This window comes from Sorex araneus, chromosome 6 (genome assembly GCF_027595985.1).
Source record: "Sorex araneus isolate mSorAra2 chromosome 6, mSorAra2.pri, whole genome shotgun sequence".
Classification (NCBI taxonomy): Eukaryota; Metazoa; Chordata; class Mammalia; order Eulipotyphla; family Soricidae; genus Sorex; species Sorex araneus.
Genome location: NC_073307.1, coordinates 120642020 through 120655363, shown reverse-complemented (window position 1 = coordinate 120655363; position 13344 = coordinate 120642020). Strand labels below are relative to the sequence as shown.

General features: G+C 40.1%; 1 non-coding gene across 1 annotated transcript; it reads right to left on the bottom strand.

The window, feature by feature from the left end:
• Positions 1-11429: 11429 nt before the first annotated feature.
• LOC129406147 (small nucleolar RNA U3) lies at positions 11430-11642 on the bottom strand. Its single transcript, XR_008630820.1, has one exon. It is a non-coding gene; the product is annotated as a small nucleolar RNA U3 (small nucleolar RNA).
• Between the last annotated feature and the right edge of the window lie 1702 nt (positions 11643-13344).

Genomic DNA, 13344 nt, shown 5'->3' with positions numbered 1-13344 from the left:
GAAATGAGAGCAGAAATTTCAAAGCTACGAACGGAAGTCACACAAATAAAGGAATTGGTAGATGAATTAAAAATCTCAGTAGATGCCCTCAACAGTAGGATAACTTTAGCTGAAGACAGAATCAGCAACCTTGAGGACGAGCTGCAGAAAGCTTACAGACAATAACAAATAATGGCGAAAGACCTCAAAATGGCTATAGAGCGAATCAGAGTCCTTAGGGATGACTTCAAGAGGAACAACATAAGAATCACCTTTATTGCAAACCACAACACCTAATCAGAGAGAGAGAACAAAAGGGAATACCCTGCCATAGTGGCAGTGTGGGGTGGGGGGGGGGGGGAGACGGGACTGGGGAGGGTGGGAGAGATGCTGGGTTTACTGGTGGTAGAGAATGGGCACTGGTGAAGGGATGGGTTCTCGAACATTGTATGGGGAAAACATGAGCACAATAATGTATAATTGATTTCAATTCTTAATGTAATTTTATTAGACCAATAAAGTCCAGATGAAAAAAAAAAAAGAAATTCCCAGAGCTGGAGAAGGCAGGCAACCAGATACAAGGAGTCCGAAGAGTAAAAGCAAAAAGAGACCCAAAGAAAAAGACTCCAAGGCATATCATAGTCAGAATGACGAATGCTGTGAATAGAGACACAATTCTGCAAGCAGCAAAGTCAAGAAAGGAAATCACATACAAAGGAGCACCCCTCAGATTTACAGCAGACCTGTCAGAGGAAACCCTCCGAGCCCAAAGACAATGGTGGGACATAGTGAAGAAACTCAACGAAATGAATGCCTCACCAAGAATACTTTATCCGGCTAAACTCTCACTCAAACTTGAAGCAACCATCACTATTTCTCAGATAAACAACAGCTCAGGAACTTCATAGACTCAAAACCAAACTTAAAAGAAGGTCTAAAGGGGCTACTGTAAGACAAGGAGGAACCCCATTAGAACAACAAACCCCACAGAAAGATGACACAAAACCCCATCACAATAATCTCTCTCAATGTCAATGGCCTAAATGCACCAATTAAGAGACACAGAGTGGCAAAATGGATCCGGAAATTAAACCCAACATTCTGCTGTCTGCAAGAAACACACCTGAACAGAGTAAACACAGACTCAAAGTCAAAGGATGGAAAACAATCCTGCAAGCAAACAACTTCCTTAAAAAAGCTAGATTGGGGCAGGAGCGATAGCACAGCGTGTAGGGCGTTTGCCTTGCACGCGGCCGACCTGGGTTCGATCCCTGGCATCCCATATATATGGTCCCCCAAGCACTGCCAGGAGTAATTTCTGAGTGCGAAGCCAGGAGTAACCCCTGAGCATCGCTGGGTGTGACCCAAAAAGCAAAAAAAAAAAAAAAAAAGCTAGAGTGGCCATCCTAGTATCCGATAACATAGATTTCAGGTTGAAAAAGATTAGAAGGGACAGTGAAGGTCATTTTCTATTTATCAAGGGATAGGTACAACAGGAGGAAATCACACTCTTAAACGTATATGCACCTAGTGAATGACCAGCTAAATATTTAAAGCAACTCCTAACAGACTTTAAAGAGGACATCACTAATAGCACAATAGTAGTTGGAGACTTCAATACTGCCTTATCACCTCTGGATAGATCAACGAGAACAAAACTCAGCAAGGAAACACAATGACTCTGAAAGAAGAAATAGAAGAGAGAGTCCTAATAGACCTATACAGGGCTTTACACCCCCAAAAGAAAGAATACACATTCTTTTTTGTGAAAATGGAACATTTTCCAAAATAGACCATGTACTGGGCCCCGGAACATACCTCAATAGAATCAGGAAAATGGAAATTGTATCGACCATCTTTTCAGACCATGATGAGCTGAAGATAGAAGCTAACTACAGACAGACACGGAGAACCAAATCAAACACCTGGAAATTAAACAACTCAATGTTGAACAATGAGTGGGTCAGGAAGGAAATCAAAAAAGAAATTAAAAAAAATACTTAGAAACAAATGAGAATGAGGACACGAGCTACCAAAACATGTGGGACGCAGCTAAAACCGTGTCAAGGGGAAATTTTATAGCTCTCCAAGTATTCCACAGGAAGGAAGAAAGGGCCCACATAAATATCTTGACTTCATGGCTCAAGACCTTAGAAAAGGACCAGAAAAAGGAACCCAAACTAAACCGAAGGAAAGAAATAATAAAAATTAGAGCAGAAATTAACGACATGGAAACCCAGAAAACAATTCAAAAGGCCAATGAAACCAAGAGCTGGTTCTTTGAGAAAATAAACAAGATTGCTAAACCACTAGCAAGACTCACAAAGAAAGAGAGAGAGAGAGAACCCTAATAAACCAAATCAGGAATGAAAAGGGGGACATCACAACAGAAACCAACGAAATTCAAAGATCGCCAGAGACTACTTTGAAAGTCCGTATGCCAGGAAATATGAGAACCTAAAAGAAATGAATGAATTCCTTGATTCCTACAATCTCCCAAGACTGAACCAAGAAGACCTGGAGTACCTGAATAAACCCATCAATATCAAGGAAATTCAAACTGTAATCAAAATCTCCCCAAAAACAAAAGCCCAGCCCCGGATGGATTCACTGGCGAATTCTTCCAAACATTTAAAGAAGACCTGTTGCCAGTTCTCCTCAAGCTTTTCCAGGAAATTGAAAAAACAGGAACTCTACCAAACAGTTTCTATGAAGCACACATCTCCCTAATACCAAAAGCAAACAAAGAAACCACTAAGAAAGAAAATTATAGACCAATATCCCTGATGAACACCGATGAGAAGATCCTCAACAAAATATTAGCAAATAGGATCCAACAACACATCAAGAAGATTATACATCATGACCAAGTGGGATTCATCCCGGGGACGAAAGGATGGTTTAACATTCAGAAATCAATCAACATAATCCATCTTATCAACAAAAGTAAAGATAAAAACCATATGATCATATCAATAGATGCAGAGAAAGCATTTGACAAGATCCAACATCCATTCATGATGAAAACCCTCACCAAAATGGGTTTTGGAGGAACTTTCCCCAAGATAGTCGAAGCCATCTACCACAAGCCTATGGCAAGCATTATCCTCAATGGGGAAAAACTAAGGGCCTTTCCTCTTAAGTTCAGGCACAAGACAAGGATGTCCACTCTCACCACTTCTCTTCAATATAGTACTGGAAGTACTTGCGATAGATGTTAGACAAGAAAAAGAGATTAAGGGCATCCAAATAAAAAGGAAGAAATCAAACTCTAGCTATTCGCAGACGATATGATACTATATCTAGAGAAGCCTAAAGCCTCTACAAAGAAACTCTTAGAAACAATAGATCTATACAGTTGCAGGCTGCAAAATCAATACCCAAAAATCCATGGCTTTCCTATACACAAACAATGAGGCAGAAGAAAGGGACATGAAAAAAGCAATCCCATTCACAATTGTGTCACAGAAAACCAAGTACCTCAGAATCAGCTTAACCAAGGAAGTAAAAGAACTCTACAAATAAAACTATAAAACGCTACTCCATGAAATCAAAGAGGACATGAGGAAATGGAAACATATACCCTGCTCTTGTATAGGGAGAATCAATATTGTCAAAATGGCAATACTCCCCAAAGCATTATACAGATTCAACGCGATCCCTATAAGGATACCTATGACATTCTTCAAAGAAACGGATCAAGCAATCCTAAAATTCATATGGAATTCACTTAGCCCACGGATAGCTAAAACAATTCTTGGGAAAAAGACGATGGGAGGCATGAACCTCCCCAACCTCAAACTTTACTACAAAGCAGTAACAATTAAAACAGCATGGTACTGGAACAAAGTCAGAGCCACAGACCAATAGAATAGGGTGGAATATCCCTACACACAACTCTAAATGTATGATCATCTAATCTTTGATAAGGGAGCAAGAGATGTGACTTGGAGCAAGTAAAGCCTCTTTAACAACTGGTGCTGGCACAACTGGACAACCACATGCAAAAGAATAGGCTTAGACCTCAACCTGATACCATGCACAAAAGTCAGATCAAAATGGATTAAAGACCTCAACATCAGACCACAAACCATAAGGTACATTGAAGACAAAGTCGGCAAAACCCTCCATTATATTGAAGATAAAGGTATCTTCAAAGATGACATGCAACTGGCCAACCAAGTGGAAACAGAGATAAACAAAAGGGACTACATTAAACTAAAAAGCTTCTGCACTGCAAAAGATACAGTGACCAGAATACAAAGACAATCTACAGAATGGGAAAGAATATTTGCCCAATACCTGTCAGATAACGGGTTGATGTCAATGGTACATAAAGCACGTGTTGAACTCTACAAGAAGAAAACATCCAACCCCATCAGAAAATGGGGCGAAGAAATAAACAGAAACTTTCCCAAGGAAGAGATACAAATGGCCAAAAGGCACATGAAAAAGTGCTCTACATCACTAATCATCAGGGAGATGCAGATCAAAACAACCATGAGATATCACCTCACACCACAGAGACTAGCACACATCCAAAAGAACAAAAGCAACCACTGATGGAGAGGATGTGGGGAAAAAGTGACCCTTCTACACTGCTGGTGGGAATGCCAACTGGTTCAGCCCTTTTGGAAAACAATATGGACGATTCTCAAAGAATTAGAAATTGAGTTCCCATTTGACCCAGCAATACCACTGCTGGGAATATATCCCGAAGAAGCAAAACAGAATAGTCGAAATGACATCTGCACTTATATGTTCATCGCAGCACTGTTTACAATAGCCAGAATCTGGAAAAATTACGATTGCCCTAGAACAGATGACTGGTTGAAGAAACTTTGGTATTTATACAATGGAATACTATGTAGCTGTTAGAAAAAATGAGGTCATGAACTTTGCACATAGGTGGGTTAGCATGGAAAGTATCATGCTAAGTGAAATGAGTCAGAAAGAGAGAGACAGACATAGAAAGATTGCTCTCATTTGTGGAAGATAAAATAACATAATGGGAGACTCACACCCAAGAATAGTAGAAGTAAGTACCAGGATATTGGCTTCATGGCCTTGAAGCCAGCCTCACATGCTGGGGGGAAATGCAGCTCAGATAGAGAAGAGAACACCAAGGAAAATGTGGTTAGAGAACCCTCTCAGCAAGGGAGAAGCGTGCTGAAAGTAGACTATAGACTGAACACGATGGCTATTCAATACCTCTATTGCAAACCACAACACCCAAAAGGAGATAGAGAGAATAAAAGGGAATGCCCTGTCACAGAGGCAGGGTGGGGAGGATGGGATTGGGGGGTGGGAAGTATACTGGGTTCATTGGTGGTGGACAATGGGCACTGGTGGAGGGATGGGTTCTTGAACATTGTATGATGGAAACACTAGCACAAAAGTGTGTAAATCTGGGGCTGGAGAGATAGCACAGCGGGTAGGGCGTTTGCCTTGCACGCGGCCGACCCGGGTTCAAATCCCAGCATCCCATATGGTCCCCTGAGCACGGCCAGGGGTAATTCCTGAGTGCAGAGCCAGGAGTAACCCCTGTGCATCGCCGGGTGTGACCCAAAAAGCAAAAAAAAAAAAAAAAAAAAAAAGTGTGTAAATCTGTAACTACCCTCACAGTGATTCACTAATTTAAAAAAATAATAATAAAAATAAATAAATAATTTAAAAAAATTCCTCTCTGATATGTGCTGGAGGTAGACTGTAGACCAAACATTATGGCTACTTAATGCCTGTATTACAAACCACAACACCCAAAAGGAGCGAGAGATTAAAAGGGAATAAGCCTGCCACAGAGGGAAAAAGAAAAGTATTCCTATCTTAGATACATAAAGCATAAAAATTAACAGCATAAAATAATCCAAAAGTCATATACAAAAATGGGGAGAGAAATTCATCAGGCACTTTTTTTTGTTTTTTTTTTTTTGCTTTTTGGGTCACACCCAGCGATGCTCAGGGTTTGCTCCTGGCTCTGCACTCAGGAATTACTCCTGGCAGTGCTTGGGGGACCATATGGGATGCCGGGGATCGAACCCAGGTCGGCCACATGCAAGGCAAACGCCCTACCCGCTGTGCTATCGCTCCTGCCCCTCAGCAGGCACTTTTCTGAAGGAGACAGACATATGGCGAATAGACACATGAAAAAATGCTTAACATCACCTATCAGAGAAATACATATGAATATGACAATGTGATAAAATCTGAGACGAGTGTGACTAGCACACATCAGAAACAAAACAAAAAAAAACAACAAACATAACTGGAAACTGTCTATGGTGGTAGATATGCTTGAAAAATAAACTCTTATCCAAGGCTGGTTCAACTAGTTCTACCCTTAAGAAAACTAGTATGAAGGTTTTTCTGAGAAGTAAATATAGTTACCATGAGGCAGAAGGAATAATATTCTGAGTATAATGCTTACCTGATGTGCAGACAATCAGGTTTGATCCCTGGCACCCCATGGGGACCCGAAAATCCTCTAGGAGTGATCCCTGAGAATAGAGGCAAGTGTAAGTCTTGAGAACAATTTTGTTTGGCCTTAAAAAAAAACAAAATGAGAGAGGGTTAGTTACCTTAGGATCCAACAATTCTACATCTTGGTATCTATCCCAGGATAAAATCATTCATTCAAGAGCACATATGCTCAACACTATTCATAGCAACACTCAGCACAATACTTAGAATATGGAATCAACCTACATGTCCAAGAGATGATGAATAAATAGTGAAAAATGTTATATTGTATACACAACTTATACTGCACCTGCAAAGAGTGAAGAAATTATTCATTTTGCTGCAATTGGACAGAACTGGAGAATATCATGTAAATGAAGTGAGTCACAGAAGGACAAATACCAGATTATGTTACTTATCTGTGGTCTATAGAATAACAGGAGGAGGGAATGCCCTGTCTCATCGCAGGGATACTCAGACGACACTTGACCACTGAATACAGAAATGAGAAGGACAGGAAAGGAAAGAAATGAAGGGGATAAGTCTAGAGGGGAGGTAACAGGCATCATTTAGGGACCTTTATCACAATATAGTGTAGAGATGGAATATATGTACATATCTATATTACAGAGCCAACAACACTATAAGCATGAAATACAAACTAAAGGCTAACAATAAATGTGGAAATGTGCCTGTCAAAAAGGCAAATAGGCAGTTGGGAGTAAATCTGTTGGATATCACTGGAGAAAAGTCAAACTGCTTATAGCACTGCATCGAAACATCGCATGCCTAAAACAGCTAAGAATAAATATGTAGATCACGGTACCATAAAACCTATGAAATATAATATGTGTTAATTGTTCAAATATATGTATAAGTATATTTCTGGTCTTAATTTTAACCCTCTGGCCTGTTTGTGGGTTTTTGTAGGATTTTGTCCTTTCCGCCTTGCCAGAGGGAACTTAGGTTTATTGTGTTGATCCCATCACAGTGCTCCCATTCCTCTGTGTTTACTTGTAATCTCTTTCTTTGTGCCCTGCTTCCCCAACCAGTCAATCACCTTTATTTCTTAATAAGACTCTGTTAACTTGTAAATATTGCTTTTCTCTCTCCTTAAGTCTTTTGCATAGTTAATTCAGAGCAATGTCATTTTTGTATAGACACAGGAAGACAGTTAACACTTTTGCAACTTGGGAGTTAATTGACTCTGAATAATATTCACTCTGAGGCATCTGTTCTCTAAATTTAAGCCTCAGTTAGCCTTACTTCTTAGCACCCCCAAAACGGAGTCCCAACAAGGGACTGGAGCTACCCTGGCATCAAAATGGGCCAGGCCAAGGCACCATAATACTTGACTATAAGTTAAGAGCATGGTCATGGACAAATTCTGCCATGATCCAAAAAGTCACTGCTGGATTAAGACCCTGATAGGGTTAGGAAAGATTAATCTGGCCTGAGCACTATAGTCTGAGATCTATAGAGAGATGTCTCCAGGGGAACCAACCTACAAGCTTAATGTATCTCTTCCTGTGTCCATACAAAATAACTAATATTAAGAAGTAGAATTGAGATGTTAATTAAGATTTTAATTAATTTATTGGACTAAAGAGAGGAGAAACACCCCTAGGTGGTATTTTCAGCACGATCAGGAAGGGCTTTTGATTCTGTTAACCCCAATGCTGGGGAGTTGAAGAGAGGCTAGAGAGAGACAAAGGGAGGAGTGAGGAGAGATGAGTGGGAGAGACAGGAGAAGGGAATGAAGGACAGAGTGAGACTAGAATGGGGAGCTTAGAGAGACTGGAACAGGCATGTGGGGAGAATGGAATAAACAGCAACTGATCACCAACCAGCCTGGCCCTCATCTCCTCCTTCCTTCGCCCATGGTCCAGGGAGGGCATCAGCTGCCTTGAGTGGGGAAGCTGCCCGAGAGCACCGAATGCAGGTGGCGATAGGAAGCCCACAGTGTTTCCACTAGCCGCATCTTGATTACACAGGTTTTAGTCCCATAACCATTATTTTAATTACTACTTTTGTACTGTATCCTAAAGTCAAGGTTTATGCTGCATCCTCTTTATTCTTCTTGCTTTCAGAACTACACAGGACAAACAGGAACTTTAGCTTTTCATTTAAAAAAAAAACTGGCAAAACTATTTTCAGATTCTTGAAAATTGCCATTGCTCCTTGAAAAAGCCAATTCAACTCTTATTTGGGGATTGGTTCAACGTCCTTTTGATATTGAATTTTATGAGACTTTAAATCTTTTATTTATCAACTCCTTATGTGTATTATTCACACAGTTTTAATAAAGTTTAGTATTATTTTCTCATAAAATCACTCATACTGAATAGGATCCAACAACTCATCAAAAAGATCATACATCACGACCAAGTGGGATTCATCCCAGGGATGCAAGGATGGTTTAACATTCGGAAATCAATCAACATAATCCAGCATATCAACAAAAGTAAAGACAAAAACCATATGATCATATCAATAGATGCATAGAAAGCATTTGACAAGATCCAACATCCTTTCATGATGAAAACCCTCACCCAAATGGGGTTTGGAGGAACTTTCCTCAAGATAGTCGAAGCCATCTATCACAAGCTTACGGCAAGCATTATCCTCAATGGGGAAAAACTAAGGGCCTTTCCTCTGAGATCGGGCACAAGACAAGGATGCCCACTCTCACCACTCCTCTTCAATATAGTACTGGAAGTACTTGCGATAGCTATTAGACAAGAAAAAGAGATTAAGGGCATCCAGATAGGAAAGGAAGAAATCAAACTCTCACTATTTGCAGACGACATGATACTATATCTAGAGAAGCCTAAAACCTCTACTAAGAAACTCTTAGAAACAATAGACTTATACAGTAAAGTTGCAGGCTACAAAATCAATACCCAAAAATCCATGGCCTTCATATATGCAAACAATGAGGCAGAGGAAAGGGACATGAAAAGAGCAATCCCTTTACAATCGTGCCCCAGAAAATCAAGTACCTCGGAATCAGCTTAACCAAGGAAGTAAAAGACCTTTACAAAGAAAACTACAAAACGCTACTCCATGAAATCAAAGAGGACATGAGGAAATGGAAACATATACCCTGCTCGTGGATAGGGAGAATCAATGTTGTCAAAATGGCAATACTCCCTAAAGCATTATACAGATTCAATGCGATCCCTATAAGTATACCCATGACATTCTTCAAAGAAATGGATCAAGCAATCCTAAAATTCATATGGAATAACAAACGTCCAAGGATAGCTAAAACAATTCTTGGGAAAAAGATGATGAGAGGCATCACCCTCCCCAACCTCAAACTTTACTACAAAGCAGTAACAATTAAAACAGCATGGTACTGGAACAAAGGCAGAGCCGTAGACCAATGGAACAGGGTGGAATATCCCTACACACAACCCCAAATGTATGATCATCTAATCTTTGATAAGGGAGCAAGAGATGTGAAGTGGAGCAAAGAAAGCCTCTTTAACAAATGGTGCTGGCACAACTGGACAACCACATGCAAAAAAATGGGTTTAGACCTTGACCTGACACCATGCACAAAAGTCAGATCAAAATGGATTAAAGACCTCAACATTAGACCACAAACCATAAGGTACATTGAAGACAAGGTCGGCAAAACCCTCCACGATATTGAAGATAAACATATCTTCAAAGGTGACACGGAACTAAGCAATCTAGTAAAAACAGAGATCAACAAATGGGACTACATTAAACTAAAAAGTTTCTGCACTGCAAGAGATACAGTGACCAGAATACAAAGACTATCCACAGAATGGGAAAGGATATTTACACAATACCCATCAGATAAGGGGTTGATATCAATGGTATATAAAGCACTGGTTGAACTCTACAAGAAGAAAACATCCAACCCCATCAAAAAATGGGGCAAAGAAATGAACAGAAACTTTACCAAGGAAGAAATATGAATGGCCAAAAGGCACATGAAAAAGTGCTCTGCATCACTAATCATCAGAGAGATGCAGATCAAAACAACCATGAGATACCACCTCACACCACAGAGACTAGTACACATCCAAAAGAACAAAAGCAACCGCTGTTGGAGAGGATGTGGGGAGAAAGGGACCCTTCTTCACTGCTGGTGGGAATGCCGACTGGTTCAGCCCTTCTGGAAAACAATTTGGACGATTCTCAAAAAATTAGATATTGAATTCCCATTTGACCCAGCAATACCACTGCTGGGAATATATCCCAGAGAGGCAAAAAAGTACAATCGAAACAACATCTGCACATGTATGTTCATCTCAGCACTGTTTACAATAGTCAGAATCTGGAAAAAACCTGAATGCCCCAGAACGGATGACTGGTTGAGGAAACTTTGGTACATCTATACAATGGAATACTATGCAGCTGTTAGAAAAAAGGAGGTCAAGAATTTTGTAGTTAAGTGGATGGGCATGAAAAGTTTCATGCTGAGTGAAATGAGTCAGAAAGAGAGAGACAGACATAGAAAGATTGCACTCATCTCTGGTATATAGAATAACAGAGGGGGAGACTAACACCCAAGAACTGTAGAAATAAGTACCAGGAGGTTGACTCCATGGCTTCGAGGCTGGCCTCACGTTCCGGGGAAAGGTCAACTCAGAGAAGCGATCACCAACTACATTGTAGTCGAAGGCCATGTGGGGGAAGGGAGTTGCGGGCTGAATGAGGGCTAGAGACTGAGCACAGCGGCCACTCAACACCTTTATTGCAAACCACAACAGCTAATTAGAGAGAGAGAACAGAAGGGAATGCCCTGCCACAGTGGCAGGGTGGGGTGGGGGGGAGATGGGATTGGGGAGGATGGGAGGGAGGCTGGGTTTACTGGTGGTGGAGAATGGGCACTGGTGAAGGGATGGGGTCCCGAACTTTGTATGAGGGAAGTATAAGCACAAAAGTGTATAAATCTGTAACTGTACCCACACGGTGATTCTCTAATTAAATATAAATAAATTTAAAAAAAAATCACTCATACTGTATCCTCTCCCTCTCCCTATTTTAAAATAAGAGAATAATGACTGTTAACGGTAAAAAGCAGTTGCAGAAGCAACACCTAGATCTGGCTTCATGCTTAGAAGAGAATACTCTGGCCCCTTCTCATGGTTTCAGTGCTCTGCAAGAACAAAGAAACTTCTCTAATAACAAACTGTGGAAATGACCCTTAAAAAATAATCCTAACAAAGAATAATGTTAACTTAGAAACCATTCCAAATTAGTGTATTGCAATTTTTATTCAGCTGCACAGGAGCTGATTGTTTATGTACATTGCAATTTATTCAGTGTGTTGGACACATTGACTTTTGGTGATAATACCATAAATAATTCTACACGTGTAAATTTGTATTAAGTATTTGACACATGAGCAAATGTCTCTGCAAATAAACCAAAACAGAAGAAACTAATGGAGGAAAATGTATGACATTTATATGTCATTATGTATAGTTTAAATGGCCAAAAGTGCCGATTCTGTCAAATTTCGCTTCCATCAATAACGTCTGAGATTCTCTCATCCCACAATGATAACACAACTGGCAAAGAAATGTTTTACACTTTTATTCTTCAGGGAAACTATACAATTGTGAGTAATTATGATTTACATTTAAGTCATTACAAATTGTGATTTTGCACTATTTCTGGTGTCGATACTAGGTTGATTTTGCAAAATTCAACTTTCCTTAAGAGTATTAGTATAATATTCAAATCTAAATTCAATTGTCACTGTCATCCCGTTGCTCATCGATTTGTTTGAGCAGGCACCAGTAACGTCTCTCATTGAGAGACTTATTGTTACTGTTTTTGGCATATCCGATATGCACGGGTAACTTGCCAGGCTCTGCCATGCGGGCTCCATACTCTCAGTAGCTTGCTGGACTCTCCGAGAGGAGCGGAGGAATCGAACACAGGTTGGCAGCATGAAAGGCGAAAGCCTAACGGCTGTGCTATCACTCCAGTTGAATTTCTGAAAAATTCTAAATGCCCTGCCATACCCTAAGATGTTATATATGAAGAAAAATGATTCCCCACTTTAAACTGGAAAACAAAAAGATGTATACATGTTATTTAAATCAGTAATCATATCAAAAGAATTTATATGCAAAAGTGAATGGAACTGCAGCTTCTGGAAATATAATCAGTAGAGTATATATGAGTTGACCAACTTCTGTGAACAATTAAAGGGAAAATTATAAAGAAAATACATGACTTATTACAATGATAATGAAAATTTAAACAAGTCAGATAGAGAATGATCTCAGATAAGGATGTACACTTTATTCCTAATTATAAGTCTTCAGAGACAACTCACATTGCTTTACGTTGCTGCTCAGAATCCACAGGAACCACTCTGAGGGAAGTGTACCGGATGGGGGTGGAGATGTACAAGGTCAGATAGAGTTTAGGTCAAATGTTGAGACATCCCCAGAGTGGTCAGGACACCAAAGACATTGTGGTCTCATTTAACATCAGGTCTCTGAACAGGAATTCATAGGAGTCCTGGGAAACTTGACAAAACTCCCTTCTCACCATCTTTCATTCTTTCTGAGGAGTTCTCTGAAGGGCTGAGAACCTTAAAAACAAAGATAAATCTCTTTAGACACTTCCTGTAGACAGGAGTCAACTTGTCACCTAAAGGAAGAACAATAAGGAGGTAAGCTTACCAAGCTCATTTCCAAAGCCACTTCTGTGTTTTTGTCCTAAGGCACATCCATGAACCTCAACCTGGGACCCACAGGAATAAAGCAAGAAAAGACACAGAGTCAGGAGCCAGTGATATTACAGAGTAGACAGAGTGTTTGCATTGCTCATTGCCTACCTGTGTCAATGCAAATTCACAACCTGGCAGGCAGAAAGTATTTCAAATAGCTGTCCTCTTGATTCTTT